This window comes from Nothobranchius furzeri, chromosome 8 (assembly GCF_043380555.1).
Source record: "Nothobranchius furzeri strain GRZ-AD chromosome 8, NfurGRZ-RIMD1, whole genome shotgun sequence".
NCBI lineage: Eukaryota > Metazoa > Chordata > Actinopteri > Cyprinodontiformes > Nothobranchiidae > Nothobranchius > Nothobranchius furzeri.
This window is the reverse complement of record NC_091748.1, coordinates 75,555,396-75,566,519: the sequence shown is the minus strand read 5'-3', so window position 1 is coordinate 75,566,519 and position 11,124 is coordinate 75,555,396. Positions and strand designations below refer to the sequence as shown.

General features: G+C 52.1%; 1 long non-coding RNA gene across 1 annotated transcript; it reads left to right on the top strand.

Moving 5' to 3' along the window:
* Positions 1–7,166: 7,166 nt before the first annotated feature.
* Positions 7,167–10,653, top strand: LOC139071476 (uncharacterized). Its single transcript, XR_011521360.1, has 4 exons — positions 7,167–7,282; positions 7,660–7,710; positions 7,793–7,850; positions 10,451–10,653. It is a non-coding gene; the product is annotated as an uncharacterized lncRNA (long non-coding RNA).
* The last annotated feature ends 471 nt before the right edge of the window (positions 10,654–11,124 follow it).

The following is an 11,124-nucleotide window of genomic DNA, read 5'->3' as shown; positions in this document are numbered from 1 at the left end:
TACCTTACTTGATCTTTATTGTAAATATCAGAAGATTATAGGATTTTTGCTTTATTAAGTAATTATACACACCTCGTCTTGATTCAGAAAAGAGTCAGGTTTATAATTGTAAGAATTTATTTTAGAAACAATTAAAACATGACAAGTGAACTAAGCATTTACTGTGAATGGATGGAGCTAAAGGTGATGTAGGAACCTACACTCAACAAAAATATAAACGCAACACCTTTGTTTCTGCTCCGATTTTTCATGAGATGGACTTAAAGATCTGAAATTCAGTCCAGATACACAATATTACATTTCTCTCAAACATTGATCACAAATCAGTCTAAATTTATGATAGTGAGCACCTGTGCTTTGCTAAGATAATCCATCCCACCTCACAGGTGTGCCACATCAAGATGCTGATCTGACATCATGAGTAGTGCACAGGTGTACCTTATACTGCCCACAATTAAAGGCCACCCAGGAATGTGCAGTTAATTGCTTTATTAGGGGTCTGGGGACTCAGAACCGGTCAGTATCTGGTGTGACCACCATTTGCCTTATGCAGTGCAACACATCTTCTTCGCATAGAGTTGATCAGATTGTCAATTGTGGCCTGTGGAATGTTGGTCCACTCCTCTTCAATGGTTGTGCGAAGTTGTTGGATATTAGTGGGAACTGGTACACGCTGTCGTATACGCCGGTCAAGCACATCCCAAACATGCTCAATGGGTGACATGTTCGGTGAGTATGCGTGGCCATGCAAGAACTGGGACATTTTCAGCTTCCAAGAATTGTGTACAGATCCTTGCAACATGGGGCCGTGCATTATCTTGCTGAAACATGAGGTAATGTTCATGGATGTACGGCACAACAATGGGCCTCAGGATCTCATCACGGTATCTCTGTGCATTCAAAATGCCATCAATAAAATGCACCTGTGTTCTTCATCCATAACAGATGCCTGTCCATACCATAACCCCACCACCACCATGGGCCACTCGATCCACAACATTGACATCAGCAAATTGCTCATCCGCATGACGCCACACACGCTGTCTGCCATCTGCCCTGAACAATGTAAACCGAGATTCAACCGTGAAGACAACACCTCTCCAACATGCCAGACGCCATTCAATGTGAGCATTTGCCCACTCAAGTCTGTTACGGTGACGAGCTGGAGTCAGGTCAAGACCCCGATGGGGACGACGAGCATGCAGTTGAGCTTGCCTGAGACGGTTTCTGATTTAAACCCTCTCAGTTCTTTGTCTTTTGTTGGTTCATTGTTTCAGTGTCCAGCGTGTTTTTATATTAAACTATACTAAACGTTCGTGTCTATCTGCCTGCCTTCCTCACCCACATGTGGATCCTCACCTCCGCTTCACTCACCTGCACGCCGTGACAGAATGAACCAAACTCCTAAAGGATCCAGCGGGGAGGTTCTCCCCTGGGAGTACCTGCTTCAGTTCCTCACCTCAAACCACCGGCCGGCTTCTCCTCCTCCGGCGTCGCCTCGCCGCAGACGCCGCTGCCGAACCCCGGCCTCGGCGATCCTCTCCACCCTCCCGGAGCCAGTTGGGGTTTGGACTGGGAGACGCAGCTAGACCGCTCCTGCTATGTGGGCACCAGACTGGCAGTGTGCTCCCCCAGAGTTAGCCCACGGTGTTGGGAAGGATGCCGGGCTCCAGCGTCAACCCCTGTCCCAGGACGGAACCACGGGCTCACCGCTACCCCGGCTTGGGACACCAGCTTGGACCCACCCCAGTCAGATCAGCGGCCCCATCTCCGGTCCAGTCAGCACCTCCTTCATCTACAGGCGGAGGGCCCACGCCTACAGCCCATCAGACGGAGCTCACCAGCCTCCAAGTGGAGCTTGACTGGCTCCGTCAACTCATCAGCCTCCAGGAGTTCCAGCTGGACATCCTATCCTCCTCGTATCTCCAGGAGAAGGTTTCTGTCCAGCCAGCGGCCCCACCTCCGGTCCAGTCAGCAGCTCCCTCATCTCCAGGCCAAAGGACCGAACCCACAGCCCATCCAACAGAGCTCGCCGGTTTCCGAGCTGAGCTGGTCCGACTCCGTCAGATTTTCAGGCTCCAGGAGCTCCTGGTGGACAATCTAACCTCCCTGCTTTTCCAGTTACCGGCTCCACCAGGTCCTGCGCCACCAGTCCAGTCTGCGCCAGGTCCCGCGCCACCAGTCCAGTCTGCGCCAGGTCCCGCGCCACCAGTCCAGTCTGCGCCAGGTCCCGCGCCACCAGTCCAGTCTGCGCCAGGTCCCGCGCCACCAGTCCAGTCAGCGATAGGTCCCGCGTCACCCGTCCAGTCAGCGCCAGGTCCCGCGCCACCCTTCCAGTCAGTGCCAGGTCCCGCGGTGGTCCAATAGGCTCCGCCCCCGGGCCAGCCTGTCCAAGAGTCTCCGCCCCGGAGCCAGCCTGTCCAAGAGGCTCCGTCCCCGGGCCAGCCTGTCCAAGAGGCTCTGCCCCCGGGCCAGCCGGTCCAGTTGTCAGCGCACAGTCCGGCGGCACCAGCCAAGGAAGCGGTCCCGTCTGCAGCGGTTCCGCCTCGACTCCAGAAGTTGGCGGCCCCTCCTGCGGCGCCTCCACTCCAGAAATCGGCGGCGCCTCCAGTCCAAATAACGATGCCTCCAGTCCAGAAGTCGATGCCTCCAGTCAGGAAGTCGGCGCCTCCAGTCCAGAAGTCGACGCCTCCAGTCCAAAAGTCGACGCCTCCAGTCCAAAAGTCGACGCCTCCAGTCCGGAAGTCGACGCCTCCAGCCCGGAGGTCGACGCCTCCAGCCCAGACGTCAACGCCCCCAGCCCAGACGTCGACGTCGCCTCCAGCCCAGGGGCCGACGTCTCCTCCTCCAGCCCAGAGGTCGACGCCTCCTCCTCCAGCCCAGAAGTCGACGCCTCCTCCTCCAGCCCAGAAGTCGACGACGTCTCCTCCAGCCCAGAAGTCGACGACGTCTCCTCCAGCCCAGAAGTCGACGACGTCTCCTCCAGCCCAGAAGTCGACGACGTCTCCTCCAGCCCAGAAGTCGACGACGTCTCCTCCAGCCCAGAAGTCGACGACGTCTCCTCCAGCCCAGACGTCGACGACGTCTCCTCCAGCCCAGACGTCGACGACGTCTTCTCCAGCCCAGAAGTCGACGACGTCTCCACCAGCCCAGAAGTCGACGACGTCTCCTCCAGTCCAGAAGTCGACGACGTCTCCTCCAGCGTCTCTACCTGCCGAGTCTACCCCTGCAGCGGCTCTGCCTCCGGTCACCGCCAGTCCTGCCCTCGCCAGGTGCGGAGGGGCCACGCCTACAGCCCATCAGACGGAGCTCGCCGGCCTCCAAGTGGAGCTTGACCGGCTCCGTCAACTCATCAGCCTCCAGGAGTTCCACCTGGACACCCTATCCTCCTCGTATCTCCAGGAGAAGGTTTCTGTCCAGCCAGCGGCTCCGCCTCCGGTCCAGTCAGCAGCTCCCTCGTCTCCAGGCCAAAGGACCGAACCCACAGCCCATCCAACAGAGCTCGCCGGTCTCCGAGCTGAGCTGGTCCGACTCCGTCAGATTTTCAGTCTCCCGTAGCTCCTGGTGGACAATCTAACCTCCCTGCTTTTCCAGTTACCGGCTCCACCAGGTCCTGCGCCACCAGTCCAGTCTGCGCCAGGTCCCGTGCCACCAGTCCAGTCTGCGCCAGGTCCCGCGCCACCAGTCCAGTCTGCGCCAGGTCCCGCGCCACCAGTCCAGTCAGCGCTAGGTCCCGCGCCACCCGTCCAGTGAGCGCCAGGTCCCGCGCCAGCCGTCCAGTCAGCGCCAGGTCCCGCGCTGGTCCAAGAGGCTCCGTCCCCGGGCCAGCCTGTCCAAGAGGCTCTGCCCCCGGGCTAGCCTGTCCAGTTGTCAGCGCATAGTCCGGCGGCACCAGCCAGGGAAGCGGTCCCGTCTGCAGCAACTCCGCCTCCACTCCAGAAGTTGGCGGCCCCTCCTGCGGCACCTCCACTCCAGAAGTCGGCGGCGCCTCCAGTCCAGAAGTCGGCGCCTCCAGTCCAGAAGTCGGCGCCTCCAGTCCAGAAGTCGGCGCCTCCAGTCAGAAGTCGACGCTTCCAGTCCAGAAGTTGACACCTTCAGTCCAGAAGTAGAAGCCTCCAGCCTGGAGGTCGACGCCTCCAGCCCAGAGGTCGACGCCTCCAGCCCAGAGGTCAACGCCTCCAGCCCAGACGTCGACGCCCCCAGCCCAGACGTCGACGCCCCCAGCCCAGACGTCGACGTCGCCTCCAGCCCAGGGGTCGACGTCTCCTCCTCCAGCCCAGAGGTCGGCGCCTCCTCCTCCAGCCCAGAGGTCGGCGACGTCTCCTCCAGCCCAGAAGTCGACGACGTCTCCTCCAGCCCAGAAGTCGACGACGTCTCCTCCAGCCCAGAAGTCGACGACGTCTCCTACAGCCCAGAAGTCGACGACGTCTCCTACAGCCCAGAAGTCGACGACGTCTCCTCCAGCCCAGAATTCGACGACCTCTACACCAGCCAAGAAGTCGACTACGTCTCCTCCAGCCCAGAAGTCGACGACGTCTCCTCCAGCCCAGAAGTCGACGACGTCTACACCAGCCCTGAAGTCGACGACGTCTCCACCAGCCCAGAAGTCGACGACGTCTCCTCCAGCCCAGAAGTCGACTCTCTTCCAGTCCAGAAGTCGACTACGTCTCCTCCAGCGTCTCTACCTGCCGAGTCTACCCCTGCAGCGGCTCTGCCTCCGGTCACCGCCGGTCCTGCCCTCGCCAGGTGCGGAGGGACCACGCCTACAGCCCATCAGACGAAGCTCGCCGGCCTCCAAGTGTAGCTTGACCGGCTCCGTCAACTCATCAGCCTCCAGGAGTTCCAGCTGGACACCCTATCCTCCTCGTATGTCCAGGAGAAGGTTTCTGTCCAGCCAGCGGCCCCGCCTCCGGTCCAGTCAGCAGCTCCCTCGTCTCCAGGCCAAAGGACCGAGCCCACAGCCCATCCAGCAGAGCTCGCCGGTCTCCGAGCTGAGCTGGTCCGACTCCGTCAGATTTTCAGTCTCCAGGAGCTCCTAGTGGACAATCTAACCTCCCTGCTTTTCCAGTTACCGGCTCCGCCAGGTCCTGCGCCACCAGTCCAGTCAGCGCCAGGTCCCGCGCCACCAGTCCAGTCAGCGCCAGGTCCCGCGCCACCAGTCCAGTCTGCGCCAGGTCCCGCGCCACCAGTCCAGTCAGCGCCAGGTCCCGCGCCACCCATCCAGTCAGCGCCAGGTCCCGCGCCACCCGTCCAGTCAGCGCCAGGTTCCGCGCCACCCGTCCAGTCAGCGCCAGGTCCCGCGGTGGTCCAAGAGTCTCCGCCCCAGGGCCAGCCTGTCCAAGAGTCTCCGCCCCCGGGCCAGCCTGTCCAGTTGTCAGCGCACAGTCCGGCGGAACCAGCCAGGGTAGCGGTCCCGTCTGCAGCGGCTCCACCTCCACTCCAGAAGTTGGTGGCCCCTCCTGCGGCGCCTCCACTCCAAAAGTCGGCAGCGCCTCCACTCCACAAGTCGGCGGCGCCTCCAGTCCAGAAGTCGATGCCTCCAGTCCAGAAGTCGACGCCTCCAGTCCAGAAGTCGACGCCTCCAGTCCAGAAGTCGACGGCTCCAGCCCGGAAGTCGACGCCTCCAGCCTGGAGGTCGACGCCTCCAGCCCAGAGGTCGACGCTTCCAGACCAGACGTTGATGCCTCCAGCCCAGACGTCGACGTCGCCTCCAGCCCAAGGGTCAACGTCTCCTCCTCCAGCTCAGAGTTCAACTCCTCCTCCTCCAGCCCAGAGGTCGGCGACGTCTCCTCCAGCCCAGAAGTCAACGACGTCTTCTCCAGCCCAGAGGTCGACGACGTCTCCTCCAGCCCAGAAGTCGACGACGTCTCCTCCAGCCCAGAAGTCGACGACGTCTCCACCAGCCCAGACGTCGACGACGTCCCCACCAGCCCAGAAGTTGACGAAGTCTCCTCCAGTCCAGAAGTCGACGACGTCTCCTCCAGTCCAGAAGTCGACGACGTCTCCTCCAGTCCAGAAGTCGACGACGTCTCCTCCAGTCCAGAAGTCGACTACGTCTCCTCCAGCGTCTCTACCTGCCGAGTCTACCCCTGCAGCGGCTCTGCCTCCGGTCACCGCCGGTCCTGCCCTCGCCAGGCGCGAGCCTCCCAGAGCCCGCCGCCGTCTCCTCCTCTGCCCCAGACGCAGGCCCCCCCAGAGCCTGTCACCGTTTCCTCCTCTGCCCCAGACGCAGGCCCCCCAGAGCCCGTTGTCGTCTCCTCCTCTGTCCCAGACGTAGGCCCCTCAGAGCCCGTCGCCGTCTCCTCCTCTGCCCCAGACGCAGGCCCCTGGACTCTACTGGTCCCTGCCTCTTCTCCACCAGTCCCTCGGTTCCTCTCGGCCCTCCTTCCTGGTCCCCCTCCTCCCGCCCTGCTCTGTGTTCCTGTGGGCGTCTGGAATCCGCTCTCTGGGGGGTGGGTTGGGGTGGGGGGGTGGGGGAGGGGGTGCTTTTATTGTGGGCAGTATAAGGTACACCTGTGCACTACTCATGATGTCGGATCAGCATCTTGATGTGGCATACCTGTGAGGTGCGATGGATTATGTCACACCCTGTCCTGTCTCCCCATTCTGTTCAGTCATGTGTCTCTGTTAATTGCTCCCACCTACCTCTCTTTTTCCAATCACCCAAGCTCCCAGCCCTCATGTATTTAAACCCTCTCAGTTCTGTGTCTTTTGACGGTTTATTGTTTCAGTGTCCAGCGCGTTTTTATATTAAACTTTACTAAACGTTTGTGTCTATATGCCTGCCTTCCTCACCCGCATGTGGATCCTCACCTCCGCTTCACTCACCAGCATGCCGTGACAGATTATCTCAGCAATGCAGAAGTGCTCACTATCACACATTTAGATTGATTTGTGAACAATGTTTGAGAAAAATGGTAATATTGTGTATCTGGAATGTATTTTAGATCTTTATGTCCATCTCATGGAAAATCGGAGCAGAAACAAAGGTGTTGCGTTTATATTTTTGTTGAGTGTATGTGTAAATGCGGTGTTGGTCAGAACTTCAGAATCTCGGAAAGCGGCGTCTCTGGATGAAAAAGAATTTGGTTTGTTCTAAACTATGATGTTATCTTCAGAAGCACATTCAGACGCAATCTCTGTGTTCTACCTCACCCTTTTGACGACCTTCGTCACGGATTCGGAGGTCAGAGAGGCAGGATGACCTCTGGGCACCCAGGTCCGGTAGATTGACTGCGAGCACCGACTTCTCCGGTCCAAAAGATATCACCACGCAGCACAGGTTGGAATCAGCTTGCGTCTCAGGAATAACTCTTAAGGAGTTGAACAATATCAGCTTTGTTCTGCATGAACTGTTTGCTGTCTCAGCTTTGTAGGTGCAAAAAGGTTTTGATGATGTGTCAAAATCTTTGATTATTAAAGAGATATGCTAAAGATGGCCGGTCTGAAGCTTTCTCTAGAACTGGCAAATCACTCAAAGTGATTTAGTTTTAAAGAATTTATGTTATGATTTTCACAGTCAATCAGAGGCTGACAGGAAAGATGTTACCAAGACAACTCAGAAACACGCCTTCTTTAATATGGAAGTCCTGACTGGTAAAGAAAACAAGTTATGTGTTGTAGTCTAACTTAACCGTACTTGTTATTGTGGATGTGCAGGTGTGAGGACCTTGTCGTCAAAACATCTGAGGAGACAGAAAAATGGGAACGGTGCGGTAAAGTTATGAGGAAAAACAGTTCAGAAGTTAACCTTTCTACCTATTACTTACCTAAAAATGTTTTTGTGTAACAGATGATGCATTCTGGATAATTGGAGTGTCGAGAAAACCGGATGACTTTTGAACGTTTTGGTGAGTAGGCAGTTTTAAGACCGCTAACGGACTAGCAGCAAAAGCTTATCTTAAAGTGAAACTGAGTTGGAAAAAACTTATTTATGTGCTAAAACGTTTAAGTACCAGTTCACTGACAGTATGTTGAAAATGTATTGGTTTTAATCACTAGTATGAAGCTAGTCTGGTGACATTGGGGGGGGGGGGGGACCTTGCCACGCAGTCGTGGCCGCAAGTTATTTTTCCCCCTCAAATGTCACCAGACAGGCACCATAATAGGAGTTTTCCATTTGCTGTAACATTTTTTCTTTGCCAAATAACCTCCACTTTGTACAGCGATACTGCTAAAAGATGGTGATGAAACCAGAGACCTGATTTGTTTATGAATGGGTAAATTAAATGATTCTGTACTTAATTATTTAAAGAAAACTTCACATCTGTGAAAACACTTTTGTTAAAAACAGATTTACAGCCATGATTTAAGGTTATATTTTTATCTTTTGGGAAGAAATTATTACAAAGAAAAACATTGTAATAAAAATAGATTTTTGTAAAGATTTATTGTGCTCAATAGTAATCTTTGACATGCTATATACAGGGTAAATGTGCTATATATGACTATCAAAGGTATTGGCCAGACTCAGCATTAAAATTGTAAAAATTCAGTGTAACTATACTCTACCAATTATATAAATATGAACTTGGTTCAGTTTTTCATTTTGTTAAAGAGCAAGTCACCCTCAAATCAACTTTTTTGCTATTAAACTATATAAATGAGTCTCTAATCGTTAGGGGTATAACAGTACGCTAAAATCGTATTCGATTCGGTTCAGTGTTTTGAAGAGCTCAGTTCAAATCGTTTTCTGTATATTATTATATTTATTTATTTTTTGTCTGAAGCGGCTTCTGTAGTGAGCAGAACCAGGTGTCCTCACAAGCTGCTGATGTAGTATGATGTCTTTAAATATTTCACAGTTTATTTGCGCAGCTATGAGTGTCACTCTCATACGTGTTTGACTGTTGATGCGCCTTGTTTTTATTTCTGCAGTGAGCCTTAAAAACTCACCTCAGACTGCCCACTTTCTTCTTTAAAACTCATATTAGAGGGTATCCGCAGGTCCTTAAAAAGTCTTAAAGTTTTAAATTTGCTTTTTTAAATTTAAGGTCTTAAAAATCATTAGAAATGACAAATAATCCTTAATTACAGTTTCCAAATGTCTTAAATTACCAAAGACCCAATGAACAAGAATTTGTAGTTAGTGTTCAGCATTTTTTGTTTATGATATTGGCATAAGTGGAACTGTACACATTCAGTTGGTTGTGAAAGGGGGCTATTTTTAGATGAGCACATTAGCTGGTTAAGCTAGTGGGAGCTTGCACCATGGGGAAGTGCAAGTTTAATGGTAACTGGGTGGGTAATCCCACGTTTGCGACGTGGTTAGCACCAGTGCCAGGCAATAGCTGAAAATTATAGCTTAAATATAATTAAAAAATAGCTTAAATTTGGTCAAAGTGGCCTTAAAAAAGGTCTTAAAAAGCCTTAAATTTGGCTCCCTTAAACCTGCAGATACCCTGTTAAATAACGAGCTTTCTCCGCATTGTATTTTTTGTTGTAGAATGAAAACATTACATCAACTGCCGTGGGGGAAAAGTTCAGTAGACATGTTGTTTACGTTCAGCGTCTCTACTGTCTCCACAGTAGCAGCGACAGCCAGCTGGTTTGATCTGCTCAGAAAGACGTTGATCAGAATTTGCAGATCACCTTTTTTAATCGGAGATCAGGTGCGTGCAACCATCATGCGTCACTCAATACAGCGTCGGTGCGGAAACTCGCCTATGAACTTTGATCTGCTGCACTTAAATCATGCAAACAAAATTTCATTATTTAATGGAAAATGAACCAAAATGGTACGCAAGTGGCCCGAACCGTTAAACCCCTAATATATACATGCAGCTGTAAAATTGGCAGCACATAATTTTGTTTTTTTTCTGTAGATTACTGAATTACACATCAGGACAGTATGATGGAGTTAAGACCTGTAGTCAGCTGAGAGCTCCCGGTGGTACGAGCACAAAAATTAAATATTTAACAAAAGTAAACAAACTGTACCGATTTTGGTTCTTAAGACTAACAGAATCCTTCCCGGTGTCCAAATCGGGTCGCGTGTCTTCTGCGTCAAACGGTCCAAAACATGTCTGCACCTCCGGTAGTGATATCCAGCTAGCGGGGTCGGAGTTCGGTTGAACTTCTCCGGTAATCATCCCAGAGAAAAAAACAATCTGACCGACTAGCAGAGGCTTCAGAAGCTACATCTTGACTGATGACACATTGTTCTCAGCTATAACTCTAACACAGAAACATCGTAGTCAGGTGCTTTTTCTTCAGACCTCCTGTGAAACGTCACCAGCTGTCCAGGGCTTAGACCTGAAGCTAGTTTCTGTTTTTCCCGCGCCAGTCAGAAACATCAGATTTTCTTCAAATTCCAGCCGTGAAAATCCAAAAACATTTTTCATTGAGGTTTTATACTTTAAACATGCCATTCAAAGGAATTTAGCCTGTGGCCAATATCATTAAGATAGATTTTGAGTACTAGATAGTAAAGCCTCTATTCTGTGGTTAGAAGTCTCCTCGACGAGGGAGTGGAGAGCCGGACCAGAACACATCATCTCCTTTTCCAAGGGTGATGAACGAGATGTACTGAACCTCACTGAGGAAACAGCACCGGCAGGATTCAGCAGTGTGGTAGGACTGACTTTGGGTTGCAATGATTATAAATTTATAAAAAAAATTTGCCCCCTCAGAGTTTTCATGAATGTTAACTAGATCTATTAAACCTTAAAGGGCTTTCTGATCAGTTTATCTCTGCTGTCAAATTGGCATTTTTGACATGTGATTCGATGAGGATTAGCTCTCTTCTGGTGGATGAGGGTGGAAATGCAATTTTTTTTGCCTCTTCCTTGTTGGCTTCACTTTCATACCAGAATTATGGGGGCTGTCGTGGTGGAAATTATTCCATCTAACCACTCCCTGGTTCTTTGGAGGTGACCCTGAAGAGAGATCCACACTTTAAGCTAGGGCTGGGCGATATGGCCTAAAACTAATATCACAATATATTGAGGATTTAACCTCAATAATGTTAAATGGACCATAACTGCAGGTAAGTTGTCCACTAGATGGGGCTGTCACATGTATTATATTTAGTCACATTTTTACGCATCTCAAGGTGGTACAGCTTCTTAAAGGGACATGAATGTTGCCCAGCTACACACATCTTTTCATTTTTTTATTATCAAA